Source organism: Moschus berezovskii, chromosome X (assembly GCF_049115385.1).
Source record: "Moschus berezovskii isolate FMDL1 chromosome X, NW_MosBer_1.0, whole genome shotgun sequence".
NCBI lineage: Eukaryota > Metazoa > Chordata > Mammalia > Artiodactyla > Moschidae > Moschus > Moschus berezovskii.
In genome coordinates, this window is record NC_142488.1 from 46875864 (window position 1) to 46898526 (window position 22663).

Sequence of the window (22663 nt, forward strand, 5' to 3'; positions counted from 1 at the left end):
TAAACACAAAAGATCCCAAATAGCCAAAGCAGGGTTGAAAAGAAATGGAATTGGAGGAATCAACCTTCCTTACTTCATGCTATACTACAGTCATCAAGAGAGTATGCTGCTAGCACATAAACAGAAATATAGACCAATGGAGCAAGATAGAAAGTCCAGAGATGAAACCACAGATATTGTTAACATAAAGTTTTGAATATTGATTTTGTATCTTGCAACTTCACTGAATTCATGTACATATTATGGCAGGGTTTTGTTCTGGCTTTAGTGTATTCTGTATATAAATATTACCATGTCATCTGTAAGTGCTGATAATTTTTCTTTTTAATTTCCAATTTGTATACCTTTTATGTCCTTTTCTTTCCTAATTTCCCTGACTAGTACTTCGAATACTACATTGAATAAAAGAGGAAAGAGAAGCATCTGTGTCATATTTTCAGTTTTTCACTATTGAGTCATATATGTCACATATGACATATATGGCCTTTATTATGTTGAAGTCCACCCCTCTATATCCACCTTGTTTAAAGTTTTTTAATTAAAAATGGATGTCAAATTTTGTCAAAAGCTTTTTCTGCATCTGTTAAGATGGTCATATGCTTTTTATTCTTCAATTTGTTAATGTGGTATATCACATTGATTGATTTGCTGGTTCACATAGATTGAACCATCCTAGCATTCCTGAGCTAAATCACACTTAATTATCAGTTCAGTTCAGTTCAATCACTCAGTCGTGTCCGACTCTTTGCGACCCCATGAATCACAGCACTCCAGGCCTCCCTGTGCATCACCAACTCTCGGAGTTCACTCAAACTCATGTCTATCGAGTCGGTGATGCCATCCAGCCATCTCATTCTCTGTCGTCCCCTTCTCCTCCCGCCCCCAATCCTTCCTAGCATCAGACTCTTTTCCAGTAAGTCAACTCGTCGCATGAGGTGGCCAAAGTACTGGAGTTTAAGTTTTAGCATCAGTCCTTCCAATGAACACCCAGGATTGATCTCCTCTAGAATGGACTGGTTGGATCTCCCTGCAGTCCAAGGGACTTTCAAGAGTCTTCTCCAGCACCACAGTTCAAAAGCATCAATTCTTCGGCAATCAGCCTTCTTCACAGACCAATTCTCACATCCATACATGACCACGGGAAAAATCATAGCCTTGACTAGATGGACCTTGGTTGGCAAAGTAATGTCTCTGCCTTTTAATATGCTATCTAGGTTGGTCATAACTTTCCTTCCAAGGAGTAAGCGTCTTTTAATTTCATGGCTGCAATCAGCATCTGCAGTGATTTTGGAGCCCCAGTAAATAAAGTCTGACACTGTTTCCACTGTTTCCCCATCTATTTCCCATGAAGTGATGGGACCATATGCCATGATCTTTGTTTTCTGAATGTTGAGCTTCAAGCCAACCTTTTCACTCTCCTCTTTCACTTTCATCAAGAGGCTTTTGAGTTCCTCTTCACTTTCTGCCATAAGAGTGTTGTCATCTGCATATGAGGTTATTGATATTTCTCCCGGCAATCTTGATTCCAGCTTGTGCTTCTTCCAGCCCAGCATTCCTCATGATGTACTCTGCATATTAGTTAAATAAGCAGGGTGACAATATACAACCTTGACGCACTCCTTTTCCTATTTGGAACCAGTCTGTTGTTCCATGTCCAGTTCTAACTGTTGCTTCCTGACCTGCATACAGGTTTCTCAAGAGGCAGGTCAGGTGGTCTGGGATTCCCATCTCTTTCAGAATGTTCCACAGTTTATTGTGATCCACACAGTCAAAGGCTTTGGCATAGTCAATGAAGCAGAAATAGATGTTTTTCTGGAACTCTCTTGCTTTTTCCATGAACCAGCGGATGTTGACAATTTGATCTCTGGTTCCTCTGCCTTTTCTAAAACCTGCTTGAACATCTGGAAGTTCACGGTTCCCGTATTGCTGAAGCCTGGCTTGGAGAATTTTGAGCATGACTTTACTAGCATGTGAGATGAGTGCAATTGTGCGGTAGTTTGAGCATTCTTTGGCATTGCCTTTCTTTCGAATTGGAATGAAGACTGACCTCTTCCAGTCCTGTGGCCACTGCTGAGTTTTCCAAATTTGCTGACGTATTGAGTGCAACACTTTCACAGCATCATCTTTCAGGATTTGAAATAGCTCAATTGGAATTCCATCACCTCCACTAGCTTTGTTCGTAGTTATGCTTTCTAAGGCCCACTTGACTTCGCATTCCAAGATGTCCTGCTCTAGGTCAGTGATCACACCATCGTGACTATGTTGGTCGAGAAGATCTTTTTTGTACAGTCCTTCTGTGTATTCTTGCCACCTCTTCTTAATATCTTCTGCTTCTGTTAGGTCCATACCATTTCTGTCCTTTATTGAGCCCATCTTTGGAGTTATATAGATGACCCCAAATTTTGAATTCTGAAGTGAAGCTGGTGCCACAAAAATACTTCAGTATGGCAATTGGGCCTCCCAAAATAGGGTCTGTTGATATGCATGATTGACAGAGCTGAAGCTATTTTTATAAAATGGACTTCAAAAATTATTTTAGTTTATTTTCTGGAAAATCCAACCTTAGGGTGGTCGTACATAAGTTATAATATCATGCACTTTTTACTACACTCTCCCTTTTTACTTCTTTCCTCTTTTATTTTCATACTGTTATGATAGTCTAGTGGAGCTGCAATCAGACCTAAGATTCCAATTTAAGCATATGTTCTTTTCTAATTATATGATCTTGGCAAATTACTTACACTTTCTAAGCCTTAGTTTACTCAACTGTGAAATTAGATAATAGCACTTATATCACAGGGTTGTTGTGAGCATTGGTGATAATATATGCAAAGCATCTAACAATGATATCTGGTCAACAGTAAGTGCTCAATCATTAGAGCCCATCGTTACTGATTATTACCATCATTACCATTATTACCTGCCCTCTTTATTTCACAATTTTTTTATGAGGGTAAGTTCAGATATGTGCAAACTATTTGCAAATTGTAAATTACTATACTCAGAATAGTACTATCTCTTATTGTTGCATAACTATTATTTTCTATTTATCCAGAACACATACTGTCCACTCAGGTGGGTTTGCTCACTGTACCATGGAACACAATTTTTTTTGCTATCTTTATGCTATTCCCCATTGCTTCATCTTTTTCACCCCTCAGAGTGAGTTTCAAATGTCTTCAGACAGCAGAGCACCTTTAAGTTATAATTATCTCTATAGAATTTCACAAAATAGCTTTATTAAACATCAAATAGCTAACTATGTGATTCTGCTAAACTCATTGCTATCCTATTGTGTATTTAATTTAGAAAAGCTGTAGCAAGTGTCAAAGAAGTAAAGAAGTGTGCAGAAGGGAAATTTCAAATTGAGAGAATATTAACTGTTTTGAAAATTGAGAAATGATTACTATTATTTTTGCTAAATAGTGGAGCACCCTGGCCCATTGTTCAGAATCTCAGTGCTCTAATGGAAGATTTTGAGATACACTGGACTACCCATTAAAGAGATTTTCAAATTTCACTGTCTTCAGGAAGACTTCCCTGATCCCTGAAACCTTATCACTGATCTGTCTTTTCTGAATGTTTCCAACATAAAATTAATACTATAAAGTAGATAGAATTGTTCTATGAGAACTTCAGGATTCCTAATTGCTTCATTGTGATTATTTAAAAAGGAAGAAAAAGAACATTTACTAAATGTCTATAGTGTTCTAGTCAAAGTGCTAATTCCTTTAGACATCTCATTTTCTTCTCACAAGAACACTCATGTAAGTTTTATTATTCCATTTGCAGATGAGGAGCCTAAAGCTACAGGTCACACAAGTAGCAAGTGTCAGATTCAAAATTTGAATCAGGGTTTATATGAATCAGAATAATGAAAATACTGAGTTAGGAAAGGAAAAGATCCATGTGTATGTGAAAAGCTAAGTTATTTTTTTTATCCAGCCATTTTCAGTTGTGTTTTAAAGCATTTCATGAAACTGTGCATTAGGATTTGCTTCTATAGCAAGATGTGATAACAGTAAGAAACATACTGAACATATTAAAGTCAAACTACTTTCTTCCTTTGCAGTATATTTACACAGTTGTTTTTAATCTATTTCCAAGAAAACATATTGAGTTCCAAGATGGCATATTTTAATATTTTGGTTCTCCAAGTAGACAAAGGATTGGGCACCAGTGAGGTGGCTCCAGTAGGGAATCATCAAGAAACCAAGTGTATGCTTTATGACCTGATACAAATCTCCCAAGGATGGAACTACCTCAATGACTCTACTTTTATGTAACAAAGGAGACATAGACAAATATGCAATATCAATTGGAAGAGGGATGGAAGAAAGAAGAGGTAAGCATCAGGTCATAAGTGGCAGGGTCTTGGCGAGAATGTGGTCAAAAATCTTGCCCCAAGTGTCAAATTTCCGAGTTTAGTTTATGGCTCTGATTTAGTGTCAATACTAGTAATAGAAATGTGAGACTCTTGGTCTCAAGGTTGAGGGCTTGTGTTCCAACTTGGGCACCTCATTTAAAGCCTTGTATGATGGAAACAGGGAGAAGGCAATGGCAACTCACTTTAGTACTCTTGCCTGGAAAATTCCATGGACAGAGTAGCCTGGTAGGCTGCAGTCCATGGGGTCGCAAAGAGTCGGACACGACTGAGCGACTTCACTTTCACTTTTCACTTTCATGCATTGGAGAAGGAAATGGCAACCCACTCCACTATTCTTGCCTGGAGAATCCCAGGGAAGGTGGAACCTGGTGGGCTGCCGTCTATGGAGTCGCACAGATTTGGACACGACTGAAGCGACTTAGCAGCAGCATGATGGAAACAACAGGACATTTGAGTCAAATAACCATGTAACTTTTTTTCTGTATTGGAAGGAAAGTTATGACCAACCTAGACAGCATATTAAAAAGCAGACATTATTTTGCCAACAAAGGTCCGTCTAGTCAAAGCTATGGTTTTCCCAGTAGTCATGTATGGATTTGAGAGTTGGACTACAAAGAAAGCTGAGTGCCGAAGAACTGATTTTTATGAACTGTCATGTTGGAGCAGATTCTTAAGGGTCCCTTGGACTGCAAGATCAAACCAGTCCATCCTAAAGGAAATCAGTCCTGAATATTCATTGGAAGGACTAATGCTGAAGCTGAAACTCTAATTCTTTGGCCACCTGATGCGAAGAACTGACTCATTTGAAAAGACCTTGATGCTGGGAAAGAGTGAAGGCAGAAGGAGAAGGGGATAACAGAGGATGAGATGGTTGGATGGCATCACTGACTCAATAGACATGAGTTTGAGTAAACTCCGGGAGTTGGTGATGTGGACAGGGAGGGCTGTCATGCTGCAGTCCATGGGGTTGCAAAGAGTCGGATATGATTGAGTGACTGAACTGAACTGATTGGAGATTTAAATTACAGTTTCATCATCTATGAAATGAAAATAATAGTATACTGCCTAGATCCCATTCCTGGGTTGTTGTGAAGATCACATAACATAGATAAAAATGTTTAATAAATTCTGAAGTGTGCACAATTTCTCCACTGTTCTTTGACATACATTATGTTTACCTACAAAGAGCACAAGGCTGAGCATCTAAACACCTGGATTCTAATCCTCTGATCCTAACTAGATAATCCTTAAGGGCGCAGCCTGCTTTGAAGTTTTCTACATTTCATTCTATTGATTTTTGTTGTTGTTGTTGTTAAAAGGAGGACGGGGTGGGGGAGCTCCCAAGATGTCACAGAAATAGGAAGCGGAGACCACTTTCTCCCCCACAAATACATCAAAAGATCATCTGCATGTGGAGCAGCTTCCACAGAACAATTTCTGAACACTAATGGAGGACCCCAGATACTTGAAAAGGCAAACCAGTCTCTGGAATGAGGCAGGACAAAGGATAAAGATGAAAAGGGAGACAAAAGATTTCAGGACAGAGATCCATCCTAGGGAGGGAGTCGTGAAGGAGAAGTTTCCACACAATAGGAAATCCTCTCGTAGGTTAGGTCAGTGGGGAACTTAGGAACATAAGAGGGGAGCATAACTGAAAAAATGCCCCACAGAAATGGCGCTGAACAGCAGTTATCAGCCAAGAAGCTGCTCACATGCTCAAGCAGGGTTAGGTGCAGAGGTGCAGGCTGTGTCATCGGTCCTTAGGGAAAGGATCAAGGTTGAATCCCATGAGAGCACTCTGAAGGGACTAATTTGACATAGCACAGACAGAACAGGGGAAGTCCAAACCATTGGATCACCAGAGAAACAAAGAGAAATAAAGAACCATTAATGTGGGAAGGGTGTAAAGCCACACTCTGACCCCTGGCTCACTCACAGAACAAAGGATCTCACCCTAGCAAATATCAAAGGAGGGCAAACCGGCTGCCATTTATGGTCCTCCCTGGAAGCAGAGAGGCAGGTGTGCAACAGCCAGAAGTGGAAAACAAGGGGCTGTTGCCATCTTTTCCCCAGAGACTGCACCCTCCCGCCAAGGGGTGAGTGGGCTGCTAGTCACTACCCACATCTTCCTGGGATCCTAGATGTCTCAAATCTCCCAGGAGTGTCACAGAATGAGATCAGCTCCCCTGAGGAGACATACAGCCCACCTGGGACTGATCTCATGTCACACCCAGGAGCCCAAGTGGCTAAGACCTGAGATGTGCACACTACCTTGGGCTATGGCAACCATGTGGTCCATCCACTGTGTGTGCTCCCCACACACACCAACAAAATTTGTATTCAGTGTCCCTCCCTCTCAACACCACAACTGAGCAAATGAGAACAAATAAGTGGCCACTTTCATTCCCCTCCTGTCAGGGTGGAGATCAGACACTGAAGAGAGACTTGCAAGCAGAGGAGGTGAATCTAAGCAAAGAGAATAAGGGGGAGCCACCCCAAAAGTGGCAGGTTCAGCAGATTAGAATCCTGCAGTTAAACTGAGACTGTGCATTTGAGGAGTAACTGTAGACATTGAGAACAAGTACAAACCTGAACAAGGGAATCTCTGACACTGAACTGATTCTACACTGCCCACAACAGCTCCAGAGACATTGCTAGATATATTGGAGGACCTTCTGAGTAGGAAACTCAACTGGATCAGGAAAATAGAGGAATCACATGAGCATTTATCTCACTACCACTGTATATATCCCCATGCCTACTATAAAATTTTTTTCTTTATTATTATTTTTTAATTTATACAAAAATTATTATTATTAAATTTGTTTTAATTTTTATTCTCAGTTTTTCTTTCTCTTTTTTCCTTTTCCCTTCTGCTTTTCCTTTTTTTTCCATCATACTGCTCTAATATGGTTCTTTATTACTCCTTTTATTTTTTTATTGCCTACTTTTACCTTTCTTTAAAAAAATGTATTTTTAAAATAAATTCCATATTTTAAATTTTGTGTTAAATGTTGTTTTTTATATTGTAATTTTGAGAGTCTAATTTTTATTCCAGTTTTTTTTATGTGTACAACATAACTTTATAAGAGTTTTCATAGCTTTTAAAAGGAAACAGAATATTACAGTTTAGAAGGGGGGCAACCCTAGGAAAAATTTGCAGTTTTCTATTCTCTATGTTTTCAGATATTTTCCAGAAAGAAATGATAACCAAAATAGCAAAACACATTTACCAAACCTCCATATTCCTTACATTGTTGACAGTGAGGTAGAGAAAAATGATAAACAGGGAAAATAGTAATATGTTAGAAGACAATATCTTAAAGGGGGAAGGTAGCAAACAGAATAGTGTTCTTGAAATGTTGCATGCCACTAATGCATTGTTTCTTTTTTTATATAGAATCTATTTTATTTATTTTTTTATTGTTATTTTTATTTTTATTGAAGGCTAATTATTTTACAATATTATATTGGTTGGTTTTGCCATACATTTACATGAATCCGCCCCAGGTGTACATGAGTTCCCCCTCCCGAAACCCCTCCCACCTCCCTATTACAGTTTTTTAGTTTTTGTTTTTTGATCTTATGTTATTGATTTTATATCTTTAAGAGTCTAATTTTGAGTATCCATTTTCACTTAGGGATTTTATTATTGGCTTGATTGTTCTTTTCCCTTTTGACTCTCCTTTTTTTCCTCCTGGTCATCTTTTTTTTCCTTTCTCCCTCTTCTTTTCTCTATATAACTCTGTGGATCTCTTTGGGTGTTCCTGGTTCTGGAGAGTTGTTTCACCAATAATCTAGGAGTTCTGTCCTCTGTGCTGTTTGGAAAGAGAAGTCTTACTGATACTGTAAGAAGTCGGCACCAAAACCCAGAGGCAGGAGGCTCAACTCCTGAATGTTAGACCATCATAGAACTCCTGATCTCAGGGAACTTCAATATACAGGAGCCCACCCAAAATCCTCCATACCTACACTGAGATCAAGCACCACCCAAAAGTCAGAAAGTTCAAGTGCAAGATACCCTATGCTAATCCCTCAGAAAAACTGGAACACAATCCTGCAATTAACAGGCAATCTGCCCAAAGCCATAACAAACCCATGGACACCCTCAAAACTCACTACTGAACCCTTCACTACAATCCAGAGAGATGAGATTCAGCTCCATCCACCAGGACACAGAACAAGTTCCTCCAACCAGGAAACCTTCACAAGCCAACAGTTCAACCCCACCCACAGTCAATCAGCAATGAACAATGAAATAACTGAGATTAAAAACACTCTGTAAGTAACTAACAGTGAGGAACTGAGGTAGAAGAATGGATAATTGAGCTGGAAGACAGAATGGTGGAAATAAATGAAGCAGAGCAGAATAATGAAAAGAGAATAAAAAGAAATGAGGAAAGCCTCAGAGACATCTGGGACAGTGTTAACCACCCCAATATTCAAATCAAACGCATACCAGAAGACAAAAGCAAAGGCATGAGAAAATATTTGAGGAGATAATAGAGAAAACCTTCCCTAAAATGGGGAAGGAAATAGCCACCCAATTCCAAGAAGTCAAGAGTGTCCATAGAAGATAAACCCAAGGAGAAATACACCATGAGACATTAATCAAACTAACAAAAATTAAGCACAAAAAGCAAACATTAAAAGTAGCAAGGGGAAAGCAACAAATAATATACAAGATGATCCCCATAAGGATTACAGCTGATCATTCAACAGAAATTCTTCAAGCCAGAAGGGAATGGCAAGGTACATTTAAAGTGATGAAAGGGAAAAATCTACAACCAAGATTAGGTGACTCACCAAGGATCTCATTCAGATTGGAAGGATAAATCAAAAGCTTTACAGACAAGCAAAAACTAAGAAAATTCAGCACCACCAAACCAGTTCTTCAATAAATGCTAAAGGAACTTCTCTAGAAAGGAAACACAGAAAAGTTTTATAAAAACAATAAAGTAAATGGTAACAGGATCATCCTTATCAATAATCACCTTCAATGTATTGGGTCGTTTATTTTTCTGGAATTGAGCTGCAGGAACTACTTGTATATTTTTGAGATTAATCCTTTATCAGTTGCTTCATTTACTATTATTTTCTCCCATTCTGAAGGCTGTCTTTTCACCTTGCTTATAGTTTCCTTTGCTGTGCAGAAGCTTTTAATTTTAATTAGGTCCCATTTGTTTATTTTTTATTTTATTTCCAATATTCTGGGAGGTGGGTCATGTAGGATCTTGCTGCGATTTATGTCGGAGAGTGTTTTGCCTATGTTCTCCTCTAGGAGTTTTATAGTTTCTTGACTTACATTTAGATCTGTAATCCATTTTGAGTTAATTTTTGTGTATGGTGTTAGGGAGTGTTCTAGTTTCATTCTTTTACAAGTGGTTGACCAGTTTTCCCAGCACCACTTGTTAAAGAGATTGTCTTTTCTCCATTGAATATTCTTGCCTCCTTTGTCAAAGATAAGGTGTCCATAGGTGCATGGATTTATCACTGGGCTTTTTATTTTGTTCCATTGATCTATATTTCTGTCTTTATGCCAGTACCATACTGTCTTGATGACTGTGGCTTTGTAGTAGAGCCTGAAGTCCAGCAGGTTGATTTCCCCAGTTCCATTAATAATAGTTCAATAATCACCTTCAATGTAAATGAGTTAAATGTTCCAACCAAAAGACAAAGACTGACCAAATGAATACAAAATCAAGATCCATATACGCTGTCTATAAGAGACCCACCTTAAACCTAGAGACACATACAGACAGAAAGACAGGGACTGGAAAAAGATATTTCATGCAAATGGAGACAAAAAAAAAGTGGGAATAGCAATATTTGTATCAGATAAAATAAACTTTAAAATAAAGACCATTATAAAACACAAAGGACACTGCATAACGGTCAAGGGATCAATTCAAGGCACAACAATTAAATATATATATATGCATGCAACATAGAAGCACATGAATATATAAGGCAAATGCTAACAACTATTAAAGGGGAAACTGACAGTAACATAATAATAGTGGGGGGCATTAATATGACACTAACACCAATGGACAGTTCATACAGACAGAAAATTAACAAGGAGAAAAGAGCTTTAAATGATACCTTAGACCAGTTGGACCTAATTGATATCTACAGGGCATTTCACCCCAAAACAATGGATTTCACCTTTTTGCTCAAGTCGACATGGAACATTCTCTAGAATAGATCACATCCTGAACAACAAATCAACAAACCCTTAGTAAATTTTAAAAAATGAAATCATTTCAGCATCTTTTATGATCACAATGTTGTAAGATTAGATATTAACTACAGGAAAAAATGTTGTAAGATTAGATATCAAATAAGCAAAAGAATTCCAGAAAAATATCTACTTCTGCTCTACTGACTACACCAAAGCCTTTGACTGTGTGGATCACAACTAACTGTGGAAAATTCTGAGAGATGGGAATACCAGACCACCTTGCCTGCCTTCTGAGAAATCTATATGCAGGTTAAAAAGGAACAGTTAGAAACGCACATGGACACTGGACTGGTTCCAAATTGAGAAAGGACAATGTCAAGGCTTCATATTGTCACCCAGGTTATTTAAATTTGGGGCAGAGTACTTCATGTGAATGCTAGGCTGGATGAAGCACAAACTAGAATCGAGATTGCTGGGAGAAATATCAATAACCTCAGATATGCAGATGACACCACCTTTATGACAGAAAGTGAAGAGGAACTAAAGAGCCTCTTAATGAAAGTGAAACAAGAGAGTGAAAAAGCTATTTTAAAGTTCAACATTAAAAAAACTTTTATCATGGCCTGGTCCCATCACTTCATAGAAAATAGATCAGCAAGCAAAGGAAACAGTGACAGACTTTCTTTTCTTGGGCTCCAAAATCACTACAGATGGTGACTGCAGCCACGAAATTAAAAGAGGCTTGGTCCTTGGAGGAAAAGCTATGACAAACCTAGACAGCATATTAAAAAGCATATTACTTTGCCAACAAAGGTCCATCTAGTCAAAGCTATGGTTTTTCCAGTAGTCATGTATGGATATAAGAGTGGGACTATAAAGAAAACTGAGCGCTGAGGAATCGATGCTTTTGAACTGTGGTGCTGGAGAAGACTCTTGAGAGTCCCTTGGAACTGCAAGGAGTTCAAGCCAGTCAATCCTAAAGGAAATCAGTCCTGAATATTCACTGGAAGAACTGATGCTGAAGCTCCAATAATTTGGCCACCTGATATGAAGAACTGACACATTTGAAAGATCCTGATGCTGGAAATGACTGAAGGCAGGAGGAGAAGGGAACAACAAAGGATGAGATGGTTGGATAGCATCACTTACTCGGTGGACATGGGTTTGAGAAAGCTCCTGGAGTTGGTCAGGGAAGCCTGACATGCTGCAGTCCATGGAGTGCAAAGAGTTTGACATGACTGAGAGACTGAACTGAACAGGAAAATAATATAAAAACCACAAACTCATGGAGGCTAAACAACACACTTCTGAATAACCAATAAATAAATGAAGAAATCAAAAAGGGAATAAAAATATGCCTAGAAAAAAATGATAATGAAAGCATAACCACCCAAACTCTATAGGACTCAGTAAAAGCAGGACTAAGAAGAAAGTTCATAGTGGTATAAGATTACCTCAAGAAACAAGAGAAATATCAAATAAAGAACTTTACACCTAAAGCAACTAGATAAAGGATAACAACAGCAACAAAAATCCCCAAACTTAGCAGGAGGAAAGAAATCATAAAAATCAGAGCAGAAATAAATGAAAAAGGAATGAGGGTGAAAATAGCAAAGGTCACTTAAACTAAAATCTGGCTCTTTGAGAAGATAAACAAAATAGACAAACCATTGCCAGATTCATAAGGTAAAAAAGGGAGAAGTCTCAAATCAATAAACTTAAAAATGAAGATGGAAAAATTATAACAGACAACACAGAAATACAAAAGATCATAAAAGACAACTATGAGCAAATATATGCCAATAAAATGGACAACTTGGAAGAAATAGACAAATTCTTAGAAAAGTATAGCCTTCCAGAACTGAACCAGGAAGAAGTAGAAAATATGAACAGACCAATCATAAGCACAGAAATCAACACTACAATGGAAAATCTTCCTAGAAATAAAAGCCCAGGACCAGATGGATTCACGGGTGAATCCTACCAAAAATTTAGAGAAGAACTAACACCTATACTACTCAAAGTCTTCCATAAAATTGCAAAGAAAGGAAAATTCCCAACCTCTTTCTACGTGGCCATCATCACCCTGATACCAAAACCAGGCAAATATGCCACAAACAAATAAAAGTGTAGGCCAATATTATTAATGAACATAAATGAAAAAATCCTCAACAAAATTCTAGCAAACAGAATCCAATAACATATTAAAAAGATCATATATCATGATCAAGTGGGCTTTATTCCAAGGGTGCAAGGATTCATCAATATTCAAAAATCAATCTATGTGATACACTGTATTAACAAATTGAAAGATACAACCATATGATTATTAAAATAGATGCAGAGAAAGCCTTTGACAAAATTCAACACCCATTTATGATACAGGCTCTCCAGAAAGTAGGCATAGAAGGAACATAACTCAATATAGTAAAATTCATATATGACAATCCCATAGCAAACATATCCACAAGGGTAGAAAATTGAAAGCATTTTCTTTAAAATAAGGAACAAGGCCAGTGTGCCCACTCTCACCACTACTATTCAACATAGTTTTAGAAGTCCTAGCAACAGCAATCTGAGAAGAAAAAGAAATAAAAGGATTTCCCAGATTTGAAAAAAAAAAAAACTCTCACTGTTTGCAGATAACATGATCCTTTATAGAAAACCCTAAAGATGCCACCAGAAAATTACTAATCAATGAACGTAATAGTTTCAGAATATAAAATTAATACATAGAAGTCACTTACATTCTTATACACTGAAAATGAAACTTCGTAGAGAAAATTTAAGGAAGCAATCCCAGTCACCACTGAAACAAAAAGAATAAAATACTTAGGAATAAATTTAGAGAGACAAAAAAAAACTTGTATTCAGAAAACTATAAAACACTGATGAAAGAAATCAAAGATGACACAAAGAGATGGAAAAGTATACCATGTTCTTTGGATCTTCTCTAAACAGGATTACCTTAAATATAAATGGGTCGAATGCTCCAATCAAAAGACAAAGTCTGGCTGAATGGATTCAGTTCAATCCCTGTCAAACTAACAGCAGTATTTTTGACATAACTAGAGCAAATCATTTCACAATTTGTATGGAAACACAGAGGATCCTGAATAGCCACAGCAATCTTGAGAAAGAATGGAACTGGATGAATCAACCTGTTTGACTTCAGACTATACCCCAAAGCTACGGTCATCAAAACAGTATAGTACTGGCAAAAAGACAGAAGTATGGATCAATGGAACAAAATAGAAAATCCAGAGTTAAATTCACACACCTACGGACACCTTTTCTTTGACAAAGGAGGCCAAAATATACAATGGAGAAGACAGTCTCTTCAACAAGTGATGCTGGGAAAACTGGTCAACTACGTGTAAAAGAATGAAACAAGAACACTTTGTAACACCATACAAAAAATAAACTCAAAATGGTGGAAAGACATTAATGCAAGACCAAAAACTATAAAATTCTTAGAAATAATCATAGGCAGAGCACTGTCTGACATAAATCACAGGAAGATCCTCTATGACACACTTCCCAGCATAATGGAAATAAAAACAAAAATAAATGAGACCTAATTAAACTTAAAAGTTTTGCACAACAAAGCAAACTGTAATCAGAGTGAAAAGCCCTCAGAATTTGAGAAAATGATAGCAAATAACTGACAAAGAATTAATTCAAAATATACAAACAACCCATGCAGCTCAAAACCAGAAAAATGAACATACCAATCAAAAAATAGACAAAAAGCTTAAACAATATTTCATCAAAGAGTACATACAGATGGCTAATAAACACATGAAAAGATGTTCAACATCACACATTATTAGAAAATTTCAAATCAAAACCACAACGAGGTATCATCTCACACCAGTCAGAATGGCCATCATCAAAAAGTCTACTAGCAATAAATGCTGGAAATGGTGTGGAGAAAAGGGAACTCTTTTACACTGTTGGTGGGAATGCAAACTGGTACAGCCACAGTGGCAAATATTGTGAAGATTCCTTAAAAACCTGGGAATGGAACTGCCATAAGACCCACGAATCCCACTGCTGGGTATATTCCCCAAGGAAGCCAGAATTGAAAGAGAGACATGTACCCCAATATTCATGCAGCAGTATTTTCAATAATTAGTACATGGAAAAAACCTAGATGTCCACTGGTGGATGAATGGATACTGCTGCTGTTGCTGCTGCTAAGTCGCTTCAGTCGTGTCCGACTCTGTGCGACCCCATAGAGGGCAGCCCACCAGGCTCCCCCATCCCTGGGATTCTCCAGGCAAGAACACTGGAGTGGGATGCGATTTCTTTCTCCAATGCGTGAAAGTGAAGTCACCCAGTCGTGTCTGACTCATAGCGACCCCATGGACTGCAGTCTACCAGGCTCCTCTGTCCATGGGATTTTCCAGGCAAGAGTACTGGAATGGGGTGCCATTGCCTTCTCCGGGATGAATGGATAAGGAAGTTGTGATACATGGACACAGTGGAATATTAGTCATCTATAAAAAGGAAGCATTTGAGTCAGTTCTAATGTGGTGGATGAACCTGGAGGCTATTATACAGAGTGAATTAAGTCAGAAAGAGAAAGACAAATACTGTATATTAATGCATACATATGGTATCTATAATTATGGTATCAATGATCCTATGTACAGGGCAGCAAAGGAGACCCAGACGTAAAGAACAGACTTTTAGACTCACTGGAAGAGAGGTAGAGTGGGATCATCTGAGATAATAGCATTAAAACATGTGCATTACCATATGTAAAACAGATGATCAGTGTGAGTTTGATGCGTGAGTTGATGCATGAAACAGAGCACACAAAGCTGGTTCTCTGTGACAACACAGAGGGATAGGGTAGAGAGGGAGTCTAGAGGGGGATTCAAGATGGTGGGGACACACGTTTAGCTATGGCCAATTCATATAGTTGTATGGCAAAAACCATTACAATATTGTAAATTAATTATCCTGCAATTAAAATACATTAATTAAAAACAAGGAGGACATCTCCTAACACTCACAAGAAAAATGTAATCAATAATAAGTCCAAATTTTTAGTTTCAAAAGTTATCTTTTACAGTTGAAAAACATAATTTTTCATTATAAATCAAGTTCATTGGATGTATTTTGTTGTTAAGGTGTAAAAGAATAGATGATGTAGGCGTTCTACTAGACACTTTAGCATAGTCTCAAGATATATAAGAAAATAAACACTTTAATAAATTGGAAACAAGATTGAATATTAAGGAAATAAACCCCAGCATAATAGCATGAGCAGCTCTGTTCACCGTCCCAGTGAAACTAGTAAAAACATTTTGAAAACAACCATTTAAAGCTTCTGGAAATGGTCCTATGTGCTAAGAAACATGAGATTTTCTGTAGTATGTGATCCAAGACTCCTCTCTCCCGTTCTTCTCCCACTTCACTGAAGCAGAGACTACTTCAAATTGCTGCAACCAAGAACACAGGACTCCCTCTCCTCCAGTTTCCAGCCAGAGTGCTCTCCTCACAGACAAAGCAGGAACTCACTGTTTCTCACACTTCCCTCAGCTACTCATTGCTGAGGTTAAGTCCTAAGCAAGTACAATAAAAAGCAAGAATCTCCTTTCTACCCTATTCCACTCATGGAAGAGAAGTTTTTCACTGGACACAGGACATTAAGAATATTTGGGTTCTCATAGCCATTCGAAGCAAGCCAAAAAGACCTCAGTCTCCTGCCTTACCACCACTGAGCACTTAGCTACTAGAGTAAGAATGTCATTCAGAAAGAAGTTTGCCCTTTTTTCCCATCTCCAGTTCTACAGCCCTGGCAAAGAGATTGGTCATAACATAAATAGCTTTCAATCTATTCCTGAAGAAGCTAACTATATTTGCAACAGAATGATAAGTTTAATCCTGAGGGTAATCTCAACAAAAGTAGAAGTTGGTGAAAAACAACCAGAAGGAAATGTGTAGATCTAATGAAAATATAGGCCAGATTGTAGGCCAGAAACCTCATAAGAGGAAAATGGAGTAAGACAGCTATAGTGAGACCTGCTAGCTTGAGAACAAATGTCAAACACTGACTTCAGATGCTGTTAGATCAAATGAACTACAATTTGATTGGATTATTTTATAAAATAGTTTATACCTCAGTGCACTGTTGAAAACAATAGGACAATCAACCAGCAACTGAGTCTAACCACTGGGTATGTTGTTAGGGAAAGAGGAGAAGAGAACCCTGTCAGTACCACTGGCATCCCAGGATGACTATAGATGTACCAAAAGATGTGCCTACCTGAAGAATAATATCAGAGGCTTAACATTGGGAATGGGGTGAGGATAGACTTCACTAAAATAATCCAGCCAGTCAACAAACAAGGAAATAATGAAAGCTCCTGGAGAAGGAATCATTATCCAGAGTTGCTATATTATCTGAAATGTCCAGATGCCAACAAAAATTATTAGGCATACAAAGAAAAATATGATCCAGACACTCCCCCAAAAAATCAAGAAACAGAAACTACCAGTAAGAGCAATCAGACGTTGAAGTGAACAGAAAAAAATATTTCCAAGTAGCCATTTGTTAAGAGTTAAATTTTGTTCCCCTCCTTAGCACCTCTTAATGTGACTATTTGGAAATAGAGCCATTAAAGGTGAAATTAATTTAGATGAGATCATACAAAAGTAAGGTGGATTCCAAATCCAATATGTTTCATGTCCTTATAAAAATTGGAAGGTTTGACAGAAAGACAAGGCATTCAAGAAGAATTCCATGCGAACACTGGAGTTATGCTATCACAAACCAAGGAACTATCACAAATAGTAGAGACCTGGAACAGATCCAACCATGGCACCTTCAAAGAAAACATGGTCCTGCTGACACCTTAATCTTAGACTTCTAGACTTCATAAGTGTAGATCACAAATTTTTATTGTTTAAGTAACTCTCTTTATTATACTCTGTTACAGCAGCCAAAGGAAGGTAACACATCTTTATAAATATGTTCAAAGAAATAAAGAAGAGTATGATTAAAGAAGTAAGGTAAACAACAAAGATAGAAATTATTTGAAAAAAAAGAATAGTATGGGGTTAAAAGTAAAATTACTGTAACAAAAATCATTGAAGTAGCACAATAGATTTGAACTAGCAGAAGAAAAGTTAGCAAACTTGAAAATAGATCAGTAGAGACTATGAAAGCTAAAAACAAAGAACAAAAATAATGAATAAAAATGGATAGACCTTGAAATAAATGTGGATCATTAAACACACTATATTAAATATAATGGGAGTACTGAAAGAGTGGAGACAGAATTAAAAGGAGAAGAAAAAATAATCAAATAGGTACTGACCGAAAAGTTTCCAAATTTATTGAAAGATGATAACATACAAATCCAAGAAACCCAATAAGTTTCTAAAAGGATAAACATGAAAAGACCCATAAACTAACACATTATACTAAAATTGCTGAATGTCAAAGCAGAAAATGTTGAAAACATTGAGAGAAAAATGACACATCAGAACAAAAGAAACCCAGTAAAATTTATGACTTACTTTTCTGCAGGAGAGAATGGGATGCAGTGGTATCACATATTTAAATCGATCAAATAAAAAAAAATCAACCAAGAATTATACCCAACAAAGCTATCATTCCAAAAGGAAAGAGAAATTAAAAACTTTCTCAGAGAAATAAAAGCTAAGAATTTGTTATTAGGAAACCAACCTTAAAAGAAATACTAAAGGAACTTTTTCAGAATGAAAGCAAGTGATCCCAGAAGGTAATTGAAATCTACATGAACAGAGAACACTAGTAAAAGTAACTGTAATTATAAAACGCACTATAAAATTTTCTCCATTCTTCTCCTAGCTGACTTAAAATGCAAAAGTGTAAATAGTATATATAGAATGCATTGTTGGGCATATAACAAATACAAATATAATATATATGTGGTATATTTGCCAATAACAGTGCAAATGAGGTAGGTGATAGAAAAGGAAATAAATACTAATAGTAAAGTAATAACTACAGAAATGTATTGTTTAGTTTGCAACATTTATAGCCATAATATATATAACAATATAACAATGTTACCAACAAAAGAAGAAAAGTATAAATTTATATATCACTGATTATACACTAGTTTAAATCTGAAGCTTATTCTGATAAGTAAAGATGTGTATGTTCTAGAACAGTCACTAAAAATGTAAATTTTAAAATTGTGAAAAATCATTATTGATATTTAACTGCTACATTTGAACATATTCAATAAATGCAAAAGAAGGTAGTAAAGGAGTAATAAATAAAAAGACATGAGACATATAGAAAACAATAGGTAAAATGGAAAATGTAAATATTGATACAACTATATCAATAATCATTGCAGGTGTATGAATTAAGCAATTCAATCAAAAAGCAGAAATACATGCTTAAATTATTTGCAACAGGAAACACACTTTAAAGACACAAATAGTGTGAAGTGAAAAGATATTTCAAATAAGTAGTAATACAGAGAAACCTGAATGTTTATAATAACATGATAAAATATAGACTTTTTAAAAGGTTTACAAAAGGTTACTAGAGGTAAAGAGGGACATTTTATACGATTGAAAGGATCAATCCATTAGGAAGCTATAACAATTATAAACATATATGCACCTAACAGCATAACTTGAATATAAGAAAGTCTTAAGTGAACAACACAAAGAAACAGAGGAAAACGATAAAAAGAGAAAGATTAGAGATCTTTTCAAGAAAATTAGACATACCAAGGGAGTATTTCATGCAAAGACGGGCACAATAAAGGAAAGAAATGGCAAGGACCTAACAGAAGCAGAAGAGATTAAGAAGAGGTGGCAAGAATACACAGAACTGTACAAAATGTCTTAGTGACCCAGATAACCATGATGGTGTGGTCACTCACCTACAGCCAGACATCCCAGAGTATGAAGTCAAGTGGGCATTAGGAAGCATTACTAAGAACAAAGCTAGTGGAGGTGACAGAATTCAGCTGAGCTATTTCAAATCCTAAAAAACGATCCTGTTAAAGTGTTTCACTCAATATGCCAGCAAATTTGGAAATCTCAGCAGTGGCCACAGGGTGGAAAAGGTCAGTTTTTGTTCCAACCCCAAAGAAGGGCAATGCCAAATAATGTTCAAACTACCACACAGTTGTGCTCATTTTACATGCTAGCAAGGTAATGCTCAAATTCCTTCAAAGTAGGTTTCAACAGAATGTGAACCAAGAACTTCCAGATGTACAAGTTGGATTTAGAAAAAACAGAGGAACCACTGAACAAACTGCCTACATCCACTGGATCATAGAAAAAGCAAGAGAATTTCAGAAAATATATCTACTTTTGTTTCATTGACTATGCTAATGCCTTTGACTGTGTGTATCACAACAAACTGGAAAATTCTTAAAGAAATGGGAATAACAGACCACCTTACCTGCCTACTGAGAAACGTGTATGCAGGTCAAGAATCAACAGTTAGAACCAGACATGGAACAAAGGACTGGTTCAAAATTGGAAAAGGAGTAGGCCAAAACTATATATTATTACCCTGCTTACTTAACTTCTATGCAAATACATCATGTGAAATGCCAGACTGGATGAATCACAAACTGGAATCAAATTTCTGGGAGAAATATCAATAACCTCAGATATGCAGATGACACCACCCTAATGACAGACAGCAAAAAGGAACAAAGGAACCTCTTGATGAGGGTAAAAGAGGAGAGTGAAAACAATGACTTAAAACTCAACATTCAAAAAATGAAGATTATGGCACCTGGTCCCATCACGTCAAGGCAAGTAGATGGAGAAAAATTGGAAGCAGTGACAGATTTTTTTTCCTTGGGCTCCAGAATCACTACAGGTGGTGACTGCAGCCATGAAATTAAAACATGCTTGCTCCTTGGAAGAAAAACTATGACCAACATAGACAGCATATTATAAAGCAGAGATATCACTTTCCCAACAAAGTTGCATAGAGTCAAAGCTGTGGTTTTTCCAGTAAATCATGAACAGATATGAGATTGGGGCCACAAAGATGGCTGAGTGCCAAAGAATTGATGCTTTCAAACTGTGGTGCTGGAGAAGACTCTTGAGAGTCCCTTGGACAGCAAGGAGATCAAACCAGTCAATCCTAAAGGAAACCAAAGCTGAATATCCATTGGAAGGATTGATGCTGAAGCTCCAATACTTTGGCCACCTGATGTGATGAACCAACCCTGATGCTGGGAAAGATTGAGGGCAGGAGGAGAAGGGGGTGGCTGAGGATGAGATGGTTGGACAGCATCACCAACCCAATGGACATGAGTTTGAACAAACTCTGGGAGATAGCTTGGCACACTGTAGTCCATAGGATTGCAGAGTCAGATGTGATTAAGTGACTGAATGGCAACAAATCTTAAAAAGAAATGAAAGAAGAAATTTTAAAAGTCTACCTTGCTTTCAATTAAGGTAGAACAAGTAGACAGAAGATCAGTAGGGAAACCAAATACTTGATGAACATAAAAAATGAACTAGACCTAGAAGACATTTATAGATCACTTCACCCATGAGCAATATAATATACATTCTTCTCAAATGAGTATGAAACATTCTTCAGGATAGACTATATTTGTGGCCATAAACAATAAACAAAATATGTTCTCTGAATAAAAAGGGATAAAATTAAAAACCAATAATAAGAAAAATTTTGAGAAACTCACAAATATGTAAAAATTAAACAACAGGCTCAAACAACCAATGAGTCAATGAAGAAATATAAAGGGAAATCAGAAAGTGCTTTGAAGTGAATGAAAAGGAAGACACAAAATACAAAAACCTAAAAGATGCAGCTAAACACTTTATAGATGGGAAATTATATGTTTAAATCCCATAGTAAAAAGGAACATGACTGGAAGAGGTCATTTTTCATTCCAATCCCAAAGAAAGGTAATGCCAAAGAATGCTCAAACCACCACACAAATGCACTCATCTCACACGCTAGCAAACTAATGCTCAAAATTCTCCAAGTCAAGCTTCAGAAATAGGTGAACCGTGAACTTCCAGATGTTCAAGCTGGTTTTAGAAAAGGCAGAGAAACCAGAGATCAAATTGCCAATATCCACTGGATCATCAAAAAAGCAAGTGAGTTCCAGAAAAACATCTATTTCTGCTTTATTGAATATGCCAAAGCCTTTGACTGTGTGGATCACAATAAACTATGGACAATTCTGAAAGAGATGGGAATACCACACCACCTGACCTGCCTCTTGAGAAACCTGTATGCAGGTCAGGAAGCAACAGTTAGAACTGGACATGGAACAACAGACTGGTTCCAAATAGGAAAAGGAATACGTCAAGGTTGCATATTGTCACCCTGCTTATTTAACTTATACACAGAGTACATCATGAGAAACGCTGGGCTGGAAGAAGCACAAGTTGGAATCAAGATTGCCGGGAGAAATGTCAATAACCTCAGATATGCAAATGACACCATCCTTATGGCAGCAAGTGAAGAACTAAAGAGCCTCTTGATGAAAGTGAATGGGGAGAGTGAAAAAGTTTGTTTAAAGCTCAACATTCAGAAAACTAAGATTATGGCATCCGGTCCCATCACTTCATGGCAAATAGATGGGGAAACAGTGGAAACAGTGGCTTACTTTACTTTGGGGGGCTCCAAAATCACTGCAGATGCTGATTGCAGCCATGAAATTAAAAGACACATTCTCCTTGGAAGGAAAGTTGTGACCAACCTAGATAGCATATTAAAAAGCAGAGACATTACTTTGCTAACCAAATGCCTTGAACCAATAAATTTCCCTACCTTTGTGGAGGGACCTTCTGTGCATGTTGGTACACACTTTCAACACTGTAGGAGTCATTTGATAACTTCACCTTGACTTTCACTTCCTGCTGCGCAGAGACTTAAAATCAGCCAGAAGTGAGACATAGGGATTTTTCAAGTCTTTCCTTAGGATATGCACTACCCTGCACAAGCATGTATCCTTCTAGATGCTCAGGAATATATGGGAGTTTTTCATTGTCCCCCATGGACATCTAGTTTCCAGTTTTTAATTTTAAGACTTTTAGTTAGCTTTTCTTTTGTCCCAAATTTTATT